The sequence below is a fragment of the Neltuma alba genome, unplaced genomic scaffold, assembly GCF_004799145.2.
Source record: "Neltuma alba isolate B1F8T4 unplaced genomic scaffold, ASM479914v2 tig00011893_pilon, whole genome shotgun sequence".
NCBI lineage: Eukaryota > Viridiplantae > Streptophyta > Magnoliopsida > Fabales > Fabaceae > Neltuma > Neltuma alba.
Window position 1 is genome coordinate 134,083 of NW_021636491.1, and position 18,171 is coordinate 152,253.

Here is an 18,171-nt window from a genome sequence, read left to right on the forward strand (position 1 = left end):
AGGATAGATTTCTCAAATAATTAATTTGTTATTAGTTGCTTCTTTGCATTTTGAGCGGTCAAATGTTATAATTAACGATATATTCGTAGGACTTCAGTGCTAATTAACCAGAACTTATAGAAGACTTGCCATATATAGTGTCAGCCTACCAAGCTACGATGCACATCGTTCAACTTTGCGAGTAATTTTATAACTCACACGTTCATTATTTTATAGAAATGGTTCAAACCGATTATCTTTAAGAAAGATGCTTAGTGTTGTTTGGTTAAACAAGACATTTCAGGGTTGCGAAAGTAAAAGATATAAAAAAAGATTAAATAATTGAACATTATCGACAAATAAAATGAGAAAACAAATACACTAGAAGATGACATACAATTTAACGTGTGAATGTGACAGATAAAAACCTATGGACAACGAGCCAGAAATTTTCTCTGCGAGAAATAAACTTTCTCTAAGAAATTAAGATATTAAATTGGCTAATAAATAATAACTCATGAAACTTAACTATGCTGGTCAAAAAAAGAATAAAAGAACTCGATTATAAATATGATGGAGATGTGATGAATCTTAAGCCAAGATAATGGACAAATATAATATCAATGGATTAAAAAAATTAGTGTCATAATCTTGATTCGTTTTTCTCTCTCACTTAATTTTCTTTTCACATTACTTTCGTTATTTTTCTCCTCATCCTCTTTAGCTCCATGTTTAGTACCTCCATTGAAAGAGGGGTATTTTAAGAAAAATAATATATAATTTTTACATAACAATTAAAAGAAAAAAGTTAACTAATTCCCCATTGGCCACAACTATTTTTACCATCCTTATAATTTTTTATGATTTTTGTTTGTTTAGAAGGTTATTTCAAATGTATTTGTCCCTATGAAATTATAATGGTTTGGATGGTAATAAATTATAGGGATAAAAGGTCACGATTTAAAACTATAAACAGACTAAAATCAAACTTCGGTTGCTCAAAGATCACAGACCAAAACTCAAATGTCTCATTCACCGTTTTTAAATATGACATCATGAGAAGCCTAAAGATTACAGACCAAAACTCAGAACCATCAATAAGAAAAACTAGAAATCAAACCCAAAGATTTCTTAATTTCTTTGCTTGCAACCGTCAAACACCATTGCCTCTTCCATTTCGTTGCTATCATGTTGGGTCAAAGGAAAATGGTATCGTGGCTACTGTGAAAAATGGATCAGGGGCGAAGTTGTCAGTATATTAGATGGTTTGAGGGCATAATAGTACAGATATTTCACTTCCATGAATCTCCCGTAACTTGGCCCGGACAATGGAAGTCTATTTGCCCATTTTGACGGGAGTGACTTCCTTGGACAACTCACTTTCAATGCACCAAAACAAGCAATACTCATATTTAATTCATTCTGTAATTTTAAAAAGTGTTTTTTTACCCATATATTGATCAAATGATGGGTGTTTAATTGAATTCATTCAAATTCTAGATAATAAGTGGGGTTTAAGAGAAAAAAAGAAAGAAAAAGATAGATTGCTTGTTTGGTAAGGTGTTTTGGAGAAGAAAACATATTTTATAGGTGCGATAAGTTAATTTATAAATTTAAAAGCTGTTTGTTATAACTTTTAATAAATATAACTTATGGATTAAAAGCTATTTTTTTAAATATGATTACAAAAGCACATAAAACTTACTTATAATTTATGTAAAAATAGCTTTTTAGAATTAAAAAATATTTTTACATTTATATTTATGTTGTTCTTATGCTTCTCACTGTATATATTTTGTGCTTCTCAATCAGTTTTTAGTTATTTATTTTTAACATTCTCTTAAGTAAAAATAATTTTTATAATATTTTTTATTTTATATTTACATAAATTATGCAGAGTATGTGATCTAATTAATTATGTAATATTATTTGGTTTAAAAATTTTCACATTACTGTGATTTATAATTTAAATACATTATTTTCATTAAATATAACTTTTTTACTATTATAATAATTTAAAATTATTATATTTTGTAAATTCATAATTTTAATAATTTTTTATTATTTAACAAAAGTCATACCTATTTTAGTCATTCTACAGGCTAAACTTACTTATTCAAGCATAATCTAAACAATTTTTTTATTTTATAAACTAACTTTTATAAAAGTCAATTCAAACACAAATCATGTTATCTAATTTATCTTTTACTCAATTTCATGTTTTTTAAAAATCAAATTGAAAATAAGTTATTTTTTTTACTGTCAATCCAAACAGACTCATATATATAAATATCATTTTTTAATTAAATTTTGGGGGGGGGGGTTTTATTTTCTCAGCATACGGGATATACAATGACCAGTGTCCTGCGCTGGATGGAATATGACATTTTGATTCTATGCTGGGAAACAGAAGTCGCGTGAAAATAAATAAGAAGTTATATTTTTAAAATAAAAAACTCATAATATTAATAAAGATTTGTTTTATTCTATTTTTAACAAACACATATAAAATACTACGTAATTTAACATAATTGAGTTGTTGAGGATTGAGGAACAACTAACAACAAAATTCGATTATCTGGAATTTGGACAAGTTATAAAACATTAAAGGATGCTCATGTCTAAAATCTGGAGATTCGCATGCTTCATATGATGGGATGCAATAATATGACATTTTTCACGTTGATAATTTGTTTAATCATCCTTTTTATTTTCATTGACTAACATTGTGCCTTTAACTTTGTCAAAGGTCCACTCTTGGCCATCCGCGTGTGTGTGAGAGAAGTTACATATAGAAACTGTAGAATTAATAATTCCAATGCATGAATAAGACTACTCACATGGAGTACGCCGAACAAAATTATTAAAATTTGAAAATCCAAATGATGTACCATGCACGATCCATGATTACGACTAATCACAATTATATATTCTTTATGATTGTTCAATTTTAGCATCTCTCGGGTTTTAATCATGGAATTTAATGATATCATAATACGCTGGGTCCCAATCTAGCTTAAAGCCTTTCGTTTTTGCCCAATTTCGTATATTAAAACTTGACACCATAGTTGGTCAATATGATTTCAGATCTTCCTCCATAATAGAGATTAAAACAAATAGTGACTCACTTGATCTTCAATCTCCTGGTTGTCGTCTTGATTTCTTCCGATATGAGCAATTAAATAGATTTGACTCTTTTGACCCAAAAAAAAAAAATCATAACTACCATTAAATGCCATAACATTGATCCATTTTCGCGAATAATTAATTGGAGAGAATTGTTATTTCAGCTTGGTCCAGCAATCAATTTTTATCTGGTTATAAATAAAAAATAGTCTGAAATTGATCTGTCATACTCATAACTCAACCTTTTTCTGCATGAATTTTCTTGTTTTATGAAGGATATTCTATGTCTAAGGTACAAAATCATGTAAATGTTAATGTTCTAGTTATTAATTAATATGAGTTTGCACTTAAAGGCTTACAAAGTTTCTTAAGGTCCATACTTCTTCTTCTTCTTTTTTATAAGTCAGAGTATTCTCAAGTCATTTTGGGTTTGGGATTAATGTCTATCAAGTCGGAAGCATTAAGGTGAAAACCCTTCTAACAAATGTGATTTTCAAGATGCTGCTTAGCATCTCAACTAACAGCTTGTTAGTCAACCTTCGTACAAGTTGTGGTTTACTCGATGATTCTTTTTCCTAGTTTAAGCCCGTCAAAATTTACTTTTTCGCAAATCGAAATAAACTCCTTCATATATTTACTTGATATACCATAAACTTACTTTTAAAACTATAATTTTGTTTCTATCCAAACACCTCCTTAAAGTATATTCATCATCACCTCCCCTCATCTCTTTTAAAATAATTTACAACACGTATTGAACACATGTAATACTAAAAAGTCAGGAATTTCTTACCTCAAAATAAAATTAGATTTTTTTTTTGCCAAATTAGGATTTTATCGCTATGAAGCTCGCTGTTTTTTAAAATATTATAACATGTGGATATATTCCCAAAAAAAATAATATTACAATATATGGATATATCTCTACCAAATAAATGGACGCAAGTAGCTCAAAACACACTTTGTCTGATCATGATTGATTAATTTGAATATAATCCCATACATATGACGTCAACCCGAAGTGGGTGCACATTCTGGCAAAAAAAATAAAAAATAAAAAGTGTACGTGGTACACATCGATCTTTTAATAAGATATACAATGGTGCATATAGTTTCTCAAGTACTTTATTATTACATATTCTATTCACGAAAATCTTATAGCTACCAACAAGATCCAATTTCATCTCTCTCATTATCTGAGGGAGTGAGGCTCATTTGATTATGAAATTATATGACATATAAAGTGACCAAGTGAGAGATAGAAACATTAAAACAAACATAAACGATAAGAAATGATAAATAAATAGGACCACTGTACTTTTCTGGTAATAGAATATAATCCCTTTGTTAGTCTTTAATTAATAGAATAGAATGATGAATTGTCAAAGTTTGAAAACTCAGAATGCATTATTTATTAATATGCGTATATCATTTCAAACTTTAAAATTGGCAAGAGTTTTGCGGATATAACTAAAAAGGGAAAGAAGTTTTGGTGTATTATGTATATTTATGAATCCCATTTCCAAGCACATGATTACATTATTGCTCCTCACTCACCTTTAACTTCTGTCTTTATACTCTCTAATTTTAAATACTACCTCTAATTTTAAATATAAAATATAGTTTGTAATTTAATTTACATTATAAACTACATTGATTAAATTCACACAAAATAAAACGGAATGCATATATACATGTGTATCTTGTGGATCATAAATCTGTGGCTGCAAAAGCACTAAATCCCACTATTTGAGGGACATTTCTTTTTTATTATTATTGTTATTGTTTTTGTTATATTATTTTCCATTTTAAAGCCCTGCTACTTGCTGGCCTCAATGTGAATTGGTTTTGTCGCCATCTGGGTTGGAAGATGATGTGCTCATGTTTATTGGGAAGGTTTTCGAAAGTCCAAACCTGCAAAACCTACGACATTGTTTGCAACGACAATAAATATTTTCATTCATTAAATTGACTCTCGAATATTCATTTTTGCAAGGCTCTGTACATTTTGTTATAGTTTATAAATGGTTTTTTATTTGTAATTTAAGTAATATAAAATAAATATATAAGATGAGTTTTGCCTCAATTTACAAAAAATATACTTATGATTGTGATTCCAATCAAGCTCTAAATGGAAAAAGTACATTTATTATAAGGAAGGAAGAAAGAGGAGTAATAAAATTTTAAAAAAAATTAATAGGTATAAGTATTTTTTTTATTAGAGACAATATTATTTACAACACTGTCAAACAATAAATACAAGTATTTTTTTAATAAAAATTTAAATTTAAATTCATTATATTATGAAAAGCTAATCTTTTTTTTTTTGGCTAAATCGTGGAAAATTAAAGGGGAAAGAGGCGCCACAAACCCACTCGTGCGGTTGAGCAGCACCACCAATGATTGCTTCCACATCGCACGTGCGCCTGACGTGACCCTTTTTGGGGCACCAACACCAACTCTACCCTCTGTACTTCATTTATTTATTTATTATTGCATGCCTCTCCTCTTTGCAGCTCCTTTTGATTTGACTCCTTAATTACAAACCTTTAATTTAACCCCCCCACTTATTGATAATTACTCTCCCATCTTTCCTCAATCCTCATCATACGTACATGTCCATTTTGAAATTAAATAAGATTTCTGCATACGAGTAAAATCTGCATCTTCATCTCTCGATCAAGACAAACTCCCTATTATTTTAATCATATATAAGGCAATATCAGCTAATTTTCATGATTTTAGAAAAAACAGTGATTATTATATATTATCTCCGGTTCTTAATACAAGACCTTGTTTAACTTTTATTTTAGTTCTAAATATAAGATCCTAATCTACTTTGTCTCGCATATTTATATATTTTTTCCTAATATAGTCCTTTTAATAATAATAGTTTTAACCAATACACTTGATTAGTAAGGATATTTTAGGAAAGATAACACTTATTTATTATAAATAACTAACTTAACTTTTTTCATTAATCTCTTCAAATTAATCGACTAACTTTTATAATTAGAACCGGAGGTAGTACTTAAATTTTCATTAAACAGGTAGGTCTTCTCATTTTATTCATTGCTCAGGAATTTTTTTAAAAAAGACTTGGTCATTCTTGAAACTTTGTAAAAACTGACTTATATGAAGAGACACCAAAACGTTCAAAGTTGTGTCTTGTATATTTGTTTTGCCAACGAAGAAGTGTCTTATAAATAAAGATAGGGGGGATAATTTTGATTCTTTCTAATAGATCCACTCTTCTTGATTCAAAATATAAAGTCTTTTTCTCCCATTTGCTTTTTGAGTCTGAAATACGATTAAGTCTCATGTAATATCTTCGGTATTAATTTTTCTCTCTCTTCATTTTCCCTTGTATGATTTTCCCGATTAAAATTAATTATGGCACCTTTGCATTTAATAAATATAGGGTTGGAAAATACTCCCTCCCTAAATATAATGGATGACTTTCAAAATTACCTATATCAATGAACTTGTTTGTGTCTGAATATTTTTTTGTATTTTTTTCCAAATCTAGTTCTAATCAAATAAGGATACTTTTTAAAATATATTTACAAGAGTTAGGGGTAAATCACTAAATGGGGTTGTTTATGAGAAGCTTTTGAAATATCATAAAACTCATAATTATGAATTATGAAAAATAGGACTGTGTAAAAATCCGGCAATCCGGTATAGTCCGGTCCAATCCCAACAAACCTGGTCTAGAAAAAAATTGACCCAAAACAAGACTGAACCAGACTGGTCTTATCGGGTTGGACTGGGCTATGGGTGGTTCAATCCAGTCTAGCCTGATTTTTTTAATTTTTAACTATTATTTATATAATTTTAATTTTTTAAATTATTTTATATAAGTTTTTTCTCTATTCAAATAATTAAGATTTATCTATTAACTTCCTAAGTAATGAGTATGTGTATATATTTTCTACAATATTAGATCTATATTAATGATGATTAATAAATAAGACATGATATTATTGAGAAATTGAAAGGGGATGATCAAATTTGATAAAGTTTGGATCAAAATATGTGCAAATTTTTATACAATGAGTTGCAATGTTGCCTCCTATTGAAGAAAAAATTTTAAAAAAAAATAAATAAATTGAGGTATTGAACTGCCTGGACTAGTCCAAACAGTCTAGAGGACCAAGTCTAGTCCAACTCGATCTTGGGTTCAGACCAGACCAGACCAGACCTCGGGCTGTCTTTTTCAATCTATGGTTTTTACTGAACTAGATTTCGGGTTGATAACAAATTTGATTTAGTCTGATCTATACACACCCCTAATGAAAAGGATCACAGACTTAAAAAATTACTTCATTTAATTCTAAATTTTAAATTTGAAAAATAATTAATAATGTTTAAAGTTTTTCTTGATTAATGCCGTATAAATATTTAATTTTACTATTACCACAAATATTAGCGTGAGATAAAGGATCTCCTAAGTTCAAATCCCATGAGTGATCATGGGTAAGGGGAGGGAAATAAGAGCAATGGCTATTAGTATCATGCTTTTTTTAAAAAAAATTTATAAGTCATTTCTGATATATTTTATCATATTCAAGAAAAATATTAAATATCATTATTTCAATCTTAAAAGCTAACAATTTTTATTTTTATTCTTATTTAATAAAAATAATTTCCAATAAAATAACAATTTATAGTACATTCATATTAAAACATATAATAAAATGACTTATACGTAGAATGATAATAAAAAAAAATCTTGAAAGAAGCAAGTAGTTATATTTTGATGGTTAAAATGATAAAATCATCAACATCCCCTGGTAAAAAAAAAAATAACATCCAAAAATTGAAGTTTGAAGTACATTAGCGAATATAAAATTGTCCTAATCCATCATACCCGCCTCACTCTCTTCATAATTATTGTACGGTTCGACGAAATCTAGGTGGTGCTTCGGCGATGGTCCTACTCCTTCAGTGAGAGCAGAAGTGAAGACCGCAGGTGTGATCAGAAAGGAGGAAGGCAGATGAATGGGCACTGCTGGTAAATGATTTTTATTCCCCAAAATTTCAACAAACATGGGGAAAATAATCTGAGAGAAAAAAAAAAATGGTAGGTCCCATAATTTGTTTGCCCACATCTTTTTTTCCTTTAATTTCCTCCTATTTTCTAGTCTCATGCAAATGGGGAAAAAGTGTTTTATGCCCCGCCTTTCTATCATTCCCATCTTTTCCCTCCCATTCAAACAAGGGCTTAACTAGGGTTTGTTTGGAATTCCATTCAAAATAGATTTTTAAGCAAATAGTTCATATAAATTGAGATAAAACTTTTCTCACATACTTACCTTGTATTTTGTAAATAATGTTTGAAAAGCTATTTATAAGTTAATCCAAACAAGCCCTTACTCGGCAAAAACTTCTGGTTCTGGCACTTCATTCCCTGATGGAGATGCAAACCAGAGAACCTATTTCAGCACTCATCTCTTTAATAAGTATTTTAAACTCATCAAATCTGGATTGTCTATATCTCATTTGGATAGTCCAGATTTAAAATCTTTACTTAATTATTTTTAAATAGAAAAAACTATTTTTTGAAAGAATAATAGTTAAGAGATTATTTCTATTTTAAATTCTATACATACTAAATAATTATTTTAAATAAAAAATCAAATCTAAATTATTTAAATGAGATATGGATAATTTAAATCTTATAAGTTTAGAGTGTCCTGAGAATTACCTGCAAACCAGGGCTTAGCATTTAATAGGGTGGGACGAAGAAAGAAGGACGACAGGGCAAGAGCACGTGTGGGCATTAATCACTTTTATCACCGACGAAACAAAAAGAGGATTTGAAAAGAAACGAACGGGCATGCAGCGACCTTTGTACTCCTTTTGCTGGTAAAAGGACAAATGCGCAAGCCATGACGATTTGTATTGTGTACGGATACATTAACCATGTTTCTTCAGGAGTCACCACTCGCGAGAGCAAAGTGCCAAAGTTAAGCCCCCAGGGGTTCACATTTGAAACCCTAATCAGATCACCCTCGTCGTCTTTAATAATATATTCAACGGCCCAAAGTTTGGTACAGAGATTATTGAGCGTTTCGAAGCCTAACTGGCTGGGGGTGCAGTGTAGTGTGCTGCAGAAGGCTGCAGAACAGTTTGACTTGAACAGTAATGAGGCCAATATTTAATATGGTATAATCGACCAGTGCGTATCTCACTACTATTGACCAAGTTTATATACGTGTATGTGGGCGCGCATGCCATATCAATGAATGAAGAGTTGGCCCAAATGCAGGTGGGTAGCTGCTCCCAAGTTCTGATCTGATGCGTTTGACACAAACGAGGTGAGAGGGGGAAGGAATTGAAGAGGGGAAATGAAAACAAAGCGAAAGAAAACAGGTGAAGGTTCAAAGGGGAAAGAAAGGAGGGAAGAGAGGTGAGCAAACCAAGGTCAATGATTGTAGAGCAGGATGGTCCATGCAGAGATGTTTTGTCAGACTATAATCATAGCCCTTCCCAGGTGGCTCTTCTTTTCATGTCACAATCTTTGACTAGTTCCACCCATTCCCCCCGTCTCCCCATTTGATCTCCAAATACTACCTCTCCTATAATTACACGTTCTCACTCCCCTCCGAGATATAAATCTTTTATAATCTTAACATACTTTTATTAAGGATATTTTTAAAAGATAAAACATAATTTTTTATATATTTATTTATAATTTTGAAATATAAGATTAAAGAAAACACCATGGGGTATGTTTTTCTTGCCTTGAAAATTCAGGATCCTGAAATGTATGATGTAAGTTTATATTGTATGCCATCTGTCTAATGTGTTACTCCTTTGGCTCTATTTATAGGACAGAAAGAGAAGATTTTTTTGTCTTATTTATAAGATATAGAGGAAAAAAAATTTGTATGGTAGTACAATTTTACCTTTCAATTATTATTGTGTTGACTTTATTTGCATGTGGAATAATATATTAAATAGAGATAAAACTAAAAAAATTCTAAAAAGAGTCATATGAGTATTAATTATGATATGAATATTGGCCGAGAAAAACAACCGAGCATGTGAAGAATTGAGTTGAAGAAGTTGAAATCAACCTAAACCAAGAATAGATAATATTTTTTTGCCAACAAGAATAAATAAAAATTACTTTAAAGGTTGAATGGATCATGTCTGTCGCCCCAACAAGTTTTTATACAGATGAATATTAATCTATATAATTATACATGTATCCATCTAATCAAAAAGTTCAATTAAACAAAAATAAGATGATATCTGTAGAAATTTCAATACAGTTTTTCCTGTAAATCATGCCTCTGGAGACTACTACAACGACCGACCGAATACATATGCACGTATCATGGAGCTCCACTCCTCAATACAAGCAACCACAAAACACAAAAGATTTATCTTTACCATTTGAATGTCTAAAGTGCTTCTTCAGTAAATTACTTTCCAGAATAAAAAATTATAATTTAATATAGTAAAGTTAGTTAACATAGTAAAAGAACGAAGTAATTTAACTTCAAATTCGTAAAAAGATCATAATGTATTTAATCAATGACTTTACTATGAAACGTAAAAAAGGTTTCAAAAATAAAGAAAAATCTCGAATAACTTTACAAATATGAATTTTGTTCTGGACTGAAACTTTATAAATACGAATTTGAAACAAAACCCTTGGAAACTCAATCTTTTAATAGGACATAAAAAGAATAATGAGTATCAAATATGGACAAACGATCCACGAGTATGACATGGGATTGGCATCTCCAATTCACCTTATTATCATAACACATCAAGGGTTAATAGAACTGTCATTAGCAATCAGAGTATTGGGCTCAATCCTTTGAGAACACATCTTAAATGCGTGGAATTAAATACTTGTAACTTTTAAAAGATGCGATTGAGGCACACCAACCTATCGAGCATGAATATAAAATATACAGTTTTAGAAATGCAAAAGAATCGGTGATGGCGTAAAGAAAAGAAGCACGAAAAAAGTTGAAGGACTTTGGCCTTGAAAGAGAAAATCAAAAGAAGCCTCCAAAAAGGCTTTGAAGGGTAAGGGGTCCTTCGCTTTTGCTTTCGGCTATGTCCCATCAACTAAAGTCCACGTCCGTGGCTTGGCTCCCTTCCCTTATTTAATTGAATAAAATATAAGTTCACAACTGATACATCCACCAAAACATCGTAATGATTAATATCCAAACAATTACTTAATGCAAATAAGATTTGTTTAAGGTTAATGAGATTTAACTAAGTGATCGTCCCATTCATTACCTCCTTAAGGAATTGTTTAAGGCTTCAGATTAAGAAAGTGCTGCCGTTTAAGAACTGTTTCTTATATTTTCCAAAATGTGGGATAAATTGTCACCAACTATCTTATGCATGGTTCGGTTTGATGGAATGATTTTGATAAGAAAGAAATACTACTTCTGTCCTTAACATAAAAACTAGTTGACTAATTTGATTAGATTAATGAAATTTGTTAAGTTAGTTACGTGTAATGAATAGGTATTGTTTGTTTTAAAATATCCTTACTAATCAAATATATTGGCTAGAACTATTATTATTAGAAAGACTATCTTAAGCAAAATAAATAAATATGAGAGACAAAATGAATTGTGTTTTTATATTTATGACCAAAATAAAAGTCAAACAAGCTATTACTACCTCTAGTTTTTAATATAAGAGCTAGTTAACTAATGTAAGTAGATTAAGAAAACTAATTTAGCTAGTTATTTGTAATAAATATGTGTTGTATTTTCTAAAACATCTTTACTAATCAAGTGTATTGGTCAGAACTACTATTATTAGAATAATAATAAAATCTTATATTTAGAATTAAAATAAAAATTAAACCAACTTCTATATTAATCACCGGAGGTAATATTGTGATCCATCCACATGTTTAGTATGATTTGACAAAAGTATATCGAATTCTATTGTTTTCATCGAATCCTTCAAAGAAAAAATAAAATGAGGAAAAACATTTTTAAAAAATAATGAAAAAAATCTAACATTGTTTTTTTCACCCAAAAAACCTAACATTATTGAAAGATAATATATGTACTTCTTCGATTCACAACATAAGTTACTTTGACTAATTCATTTTGATAAAAAAATAATAGATAAGTTATTCAATGAGTCTCAAATTGAAAGTTTTTTTTTTAAACATATATTAAGTCAAGTTGCTAAGTAAACAGAGGGGAAAATATAAAGAATCATATTTAAGCATTAATTGTATGGATAAAGTTGACAAATAAACATTAATTACTCTCCAAATAACTTATAATGTGGGCCATAAAATTTTTGTAAGAGTGACTTCTATTGTGGATGGGCGAGTATACTATATATTTGAGAAGTTTTGTGCAAGTCAAATTGCCTTTGTATTGCAAATACTAAATATATAATCTGAAAACAAAATAAAGTAGAAAAGAAAATTAATCTAATTAGCACAATGATATTAATAAAATTACTATAACATTTATTTTCAATTTTTAATATCTAGAAAAAATTTTAAATTATCAATGATAAAAAAAAGGAGAAAACTATGATCTTGAACAATTTAGCCTACCATATCTTAGTTTATAATGATAACCTTCAAAAGGATAATTATTCATAAGGACAAAAAATCTTTTGATTTCATCGACTGGTTTCCTTGTCTTCTCCTTCCATCATTCATCTAAAACAAAACTATATGTAACAATTTAATTAGGACTTGTTTCTTATAATGTGGTGAATCAAAATTTGAATATCTACTATGAGAAATGTCTACATTTAATATTCAATAGTATCTCAAATAAGATTATTTCCAATAGAACAATATCTATATGTAACACAAAAAATTTGCAACTTCAGTCCAAAATTAGCATAAATAACATGGATTACATGAATCCTCCTTGTAGACGTCCTCAGTTTTCATGAATGGACATTTTTCATGGATGGGGGTCGTCTTCATAATGGATAGGCCCTTTCATCCGACGAATTAAAAGATGAAGTCAACAGAACTTCATGGTTACAATTTGTCTCCTAAGGGCGCTTTACCTCTTGCATATCAATTCATAATATACATTTTAAGTGTACAATATCTGCGTGTAAATGCCTGGAACTCGAATAGTTATGGCATACTTCCAACTAACCAATTTACTCTGAAGAGTAACTAAAACTTGCAGCAACTCAACCCAACCCAACCAACTTCCTACAACTATAAGCACATCACCAGTAGATTAATCAAGTAGTATTCCACATGCCAAAGCATATGGAAAACTTTTCAAATTGTGAGATGCATAAAATAATTTCATTGGGCGCAGTTTGCGATCAATTGAAAGATAAGTAGATGAGGTTTCTTCTTCCTCACTGTTTGTCTAAGTTATTAAGCAGAAAAGATCATAGTGGTGCAGCAATAATTCGAGGACATCATTCATACTCGATATTTACCCAAAAGAAGCCCCCTAAATACATTTGAAAGGCACGTGTTGGAGGGCCACATGCTCATTATTTTAGAGCAATCATGCCACCTGTGTGCCACCAAATGCAATCCCATTTGATTAAAGCTTATGCTACTTTTTTGGTTTTTCCTCTCTTGCTCATGATATGTCATGCCTCGAGCAATATTTAAAGGAAAAATATGACAAGATGGACCCCCTAGGGGACCATAACAGCACTTCACATTACTAAGCAATATGGACACCGAAAAATGCATAAACTTAGGACTTTACTATATTTGCCAACATCTGCTTCTGAAGTAATATCTGTTTCTCTACATCATGAGCAGACATGGAAGATCTTCAATAACCAGAGTGCAAACAAGACACTAAAAAAGGTGACAGACTCTTGTTGATCTGAACATAGCAAGATGGATCCTTGGGGGACCATAACAGCACTCCATAGTACTAAGAAATATAGGCGCTGAAGAATGCAATTACTTTGGACTTTCGCTGAGTTCGCCAACATGTACTTCTGGAAGTTATGCCTATTTCTCTATATCAGAAACAAACAAATGATCCTGGCTGATTCACGTCCCACGGTGGTTTAATGCTTCGGCTGAAAGTGCATGGGCATGACTTCGATAGCTGGTGGCTCCTTTGATGTCATTCTCCCAAGATACGAACATAAGAAATTAAATAACCAGAGTGCCACTGAGAAACAGATAAAATTAGCCGACCAGAGCATCACTAAATATGACATGATGGCCCCTGGGGGACCGTAATAACAATGATCTAGATCAGCAAAGAATATGGACATCGAAGAATGCTGATACTTTGGACTTTACTTCATTTGCCAGCAACCCCTGATAAAGTTAAACCTATTTCTCCACATCAGAACAAACATGGAAGACATCAAATAAGTAGAGTGCCGATGAGAAGCTGATAAAAGTGGCCAACCAGGCTTCATCTAAATATAGAGCTTCCCCCACAACTAATTTCACAATTTATAATCACAGACACACACGGAGATATAATTTATATACTATAAGAGTATCTTGAAACTCGCAAATGATGAACAATAAAAGGTCCTTGAAGGAGGGTTTTTTTTTTTGGGGGGGGTGGCTGTTTTGATTTGTCGAAACATACCCCACCAAACCTAAAATTTTTTGTGCAATGTTATCCCCAAGGTAAAAAAGACCTTGAACATGTCTACCATTTCAATCTGTCATCTGCATTCTATACTCAACTGTTGCAAAGTGTAAGCTCCTAGGAACCCAATGGTTGACATCGGTGAGATATGATCTTTCCCTGTATCCATTACCAGGCCCATTTGTCTAGGACAATTGTAGAGCGTTCTTCCTCAACAGATGCAAATAGCACTTTAGAAACTGTTCTTATCATCAATGAAACAATGGCATATCCAGACTTCCGAAGTCAGTTGGTGAGTGTTCAGAGGAAAGCAAGTCAGAATTTGTCTTAGCCAAAAAACAACTTGACCGTATCATAAAGGAAAAATTACTCTTTTGGTTCTTATAGTTTTGACTTGTTTGTAATTCAGTCCCTATACTTTGATTCGATGCAACTCAGTTGTTGTTATTTTAACTTGGCTATGACTCGATTCTTAAACTTTGATTCACTGCAACTCAGTCCTCATAGTTTTAATCATTTTATAATTTAATCCTTGTATTTTAGAAAAATAAAATTATATATCTAATAAAGGCAGGAACTAAATTATAAAATAGCTAAAACTATAGGGACTGAGTTGTAGTGAATCAAAGCCAAGGACTGAGTCACAACCAAGTCAAAACTATCGGGACTAGGTTACACCAAGTTGAAGTATAAGAACTGAATTACAAATAAGTTAAAACTACAAGGAGAAAAAAATTAATTATAGAATAAAAGTTGCAGTGACTTGACAATATTATCCTAACCAGCTCGCCTACAAAAGTCAGAAGGGACTTTCCTATCATCTAGTCATTTCAAATTATTCATATCCGACATTACACAAACTTAAGCTTTGTGCAAAGAAGAGTTATAAAGCTCTAAACTGTCCATGATCAAGTATATAAGACATATCTAAATTACAGAAAATCTTGGCCTGAATTCGTTGAGAAGATTTACAAGCTGATCCAAGAAAAGGAGGGGGGGGGGGGAAGGACAGAAACCTTGTGGCTGTTGACTGCGCTCAACTGTATAATCTATACATTTGAGAAAAAGTGAAACACGAACTCACTTGGGTATACAGATTCTGAAACTGAATATCATCTCTTAAAAAGTGTCAGGCAAAATGTCTTTTTTGTTCTAACTTCTAACTAGTACTGTCTGCTGAAACATCCATGAACGACCAAGTTAATTAAAAGCCATCAATAAGTCCTTGTTGGCCTACCAAGGCGTGTTATGCTAGATATCATCACGATAAATGTTCATATGGACAATGGCAGTCTTCTTTCTCTCTTTCTCGCCAATGATTGCCTAGAGACTTTTAGGCGTATAAAAAGTGATATACTGAGGCATACCACAACGAAGAAAATCCAAAAGCGCTTGAAGTAAAGGGTTACACAGGCAAACACCGAAAGGATGCAGAATAACAAGGCAAAAATAATTGCCACAGCAACATCAACCCTGCAAGATGAAAATACAAATATAAATTATAATTACATCTGCAATTACATTGCCCTTGATAAAATTACACTCTAGACTATCAAATTAAAATAGAACGACAGGAGAAGGGAAGAAGGCACTGTCAGCCCAAGTTGCCAGTGAAAAATATTACATCCGATCAATGACAATGCAGCTTGTCCTAGAAACAACTTGCAAAGGATATTAATAGGTCCGGAATTGGTAATGTATCTTGAATCTAACGGTGGGCCTGGTGTGAGAGTCAAGTTTATGGTAGGAAGAAAGTGACAAATAAGAGTGGTTAGCTGGCAGGGGGGGCAATGTAAGGAATTCTGACATGCAATGTTGGTGTGGGTGCAAGTGAGGGTATTTTTTTTTTTTTGGGGGGGGGGGGGATGGAGAGTTCTGTGAGGAGAGTGTTGGCTTCTTGAATGCTAGCGTAGGGTGAGGCCTGTGATTCATTTTGTCTTATGTTTATTGCTTTCTGTGTGTGCTAGGTGGCTAGGCTGTGCTCACTGGTTAAATATCGTCAATCTCCCACTGAAGTTGGTTATTTATCAGTAAGTCTGCCCAAATAAATTTTTGGTCGTTATGTATCTTATTTCCGAGCACAATAGGTGCAATCCATATAGCCAAACCCACCTAGTGGGAATTGTTCTGTGTATCTTATTTCCATATCACCCTAAATTAGCATCCATTTAGCTCAGCTTTAAGGCTGCAATGCTTATATGCATCTAATATTTAAATTCGTCCAACTCTCCATATATGAGAACCACATCCTCATTTCAGCATCAAGGGCCAGAAAAGTGATTTAAGGGTTTCATATGCTGCAAGAATAATGACAGATCTTCAAGAATGAACAAAAAATAATATTTAGACTCACAAGAATTAAGCACATTTTTGAAGAGAGTCTTGGTAAGCCTTTTAAAGGACCATAATTTATCCTCCTCAACACCCAAAAAATAAAAAAAATAAAAAGGATTTTGGCTGTTTTGTCCAATCCGAATACTGATAAGTTCATGCCCGTTCTCAACGGCATGTCAAGCCTGGCACTCTGGTCTAAAATGTGTGATTAGGCCCAGCTCAAGCAGTTACAAATAGTTCTATAGATATCATGTACCATTGAATGGATAACAAAGGCCTGCAAAAGTATTTCTAAACTTAATGAGCTGGTCAGCAACTCTAAAGCTTGGCTCCTGAGTTACGTTTTGCTTAATATCTTCTTCAAATTCATGCATTTGTTAAATAAGATGAACCGATTTCAAGCTTTTCATGAACTGAATTCAAGTATCTCACAAGCAGATCGATAATCAAGAGTCACAAATACTACTAACATATTTATGCATCTTGAATGGCTCATGATCCGTTATACTTTCTAGTTCACACACACACAAAGTAAACCTTAGTTCTAATTATTTTTGACATTCTCTTGCAAACTGATGACTATATATAACATGGCAATTGATACCCAGGCCGGAAACTGATTGAATGTATGCATCCCTTGTCTTCCATCCAATGTTATATTCTCTATACATGAACAGTAACATCACTTATAGTTCTAAGTATAGTGCTCAATATAAACAATGTTTTATCATTATCATTATTATGATGTTAGAAACTAGCATGCTGTCACCCATATACCCACATGATGCGCGTCTATAGATCCCTAAGGGCTGCAATAAGGTTTCAAACTTTAAATCTTAGACTTTTTTTTTCCAACAGCTTTTTGTGACGAGGACCAGCTCACTCTCAGCTACGTCTCTAATATACAGTTTGATCGTTAGAGTCTTAGGTCCTGGAAATATACAACGCACTTAGCCATCCAGAAATCATATAAGCAAAAACCAAAAAGTCTATCTTTAAAAAAAAAAAAAAAGCAGAGAGGAGGTGAGGTACATTGTGTTTTCCTTCCCATCATTGCCAACAACAGTTGATCAATAAAAACATAATCCATAAAAGCATCAATGAACAAAATTTGGGCTTTGTTTGTATCAATCTCCCCTTCTGCTACTTATACTTCTAGACA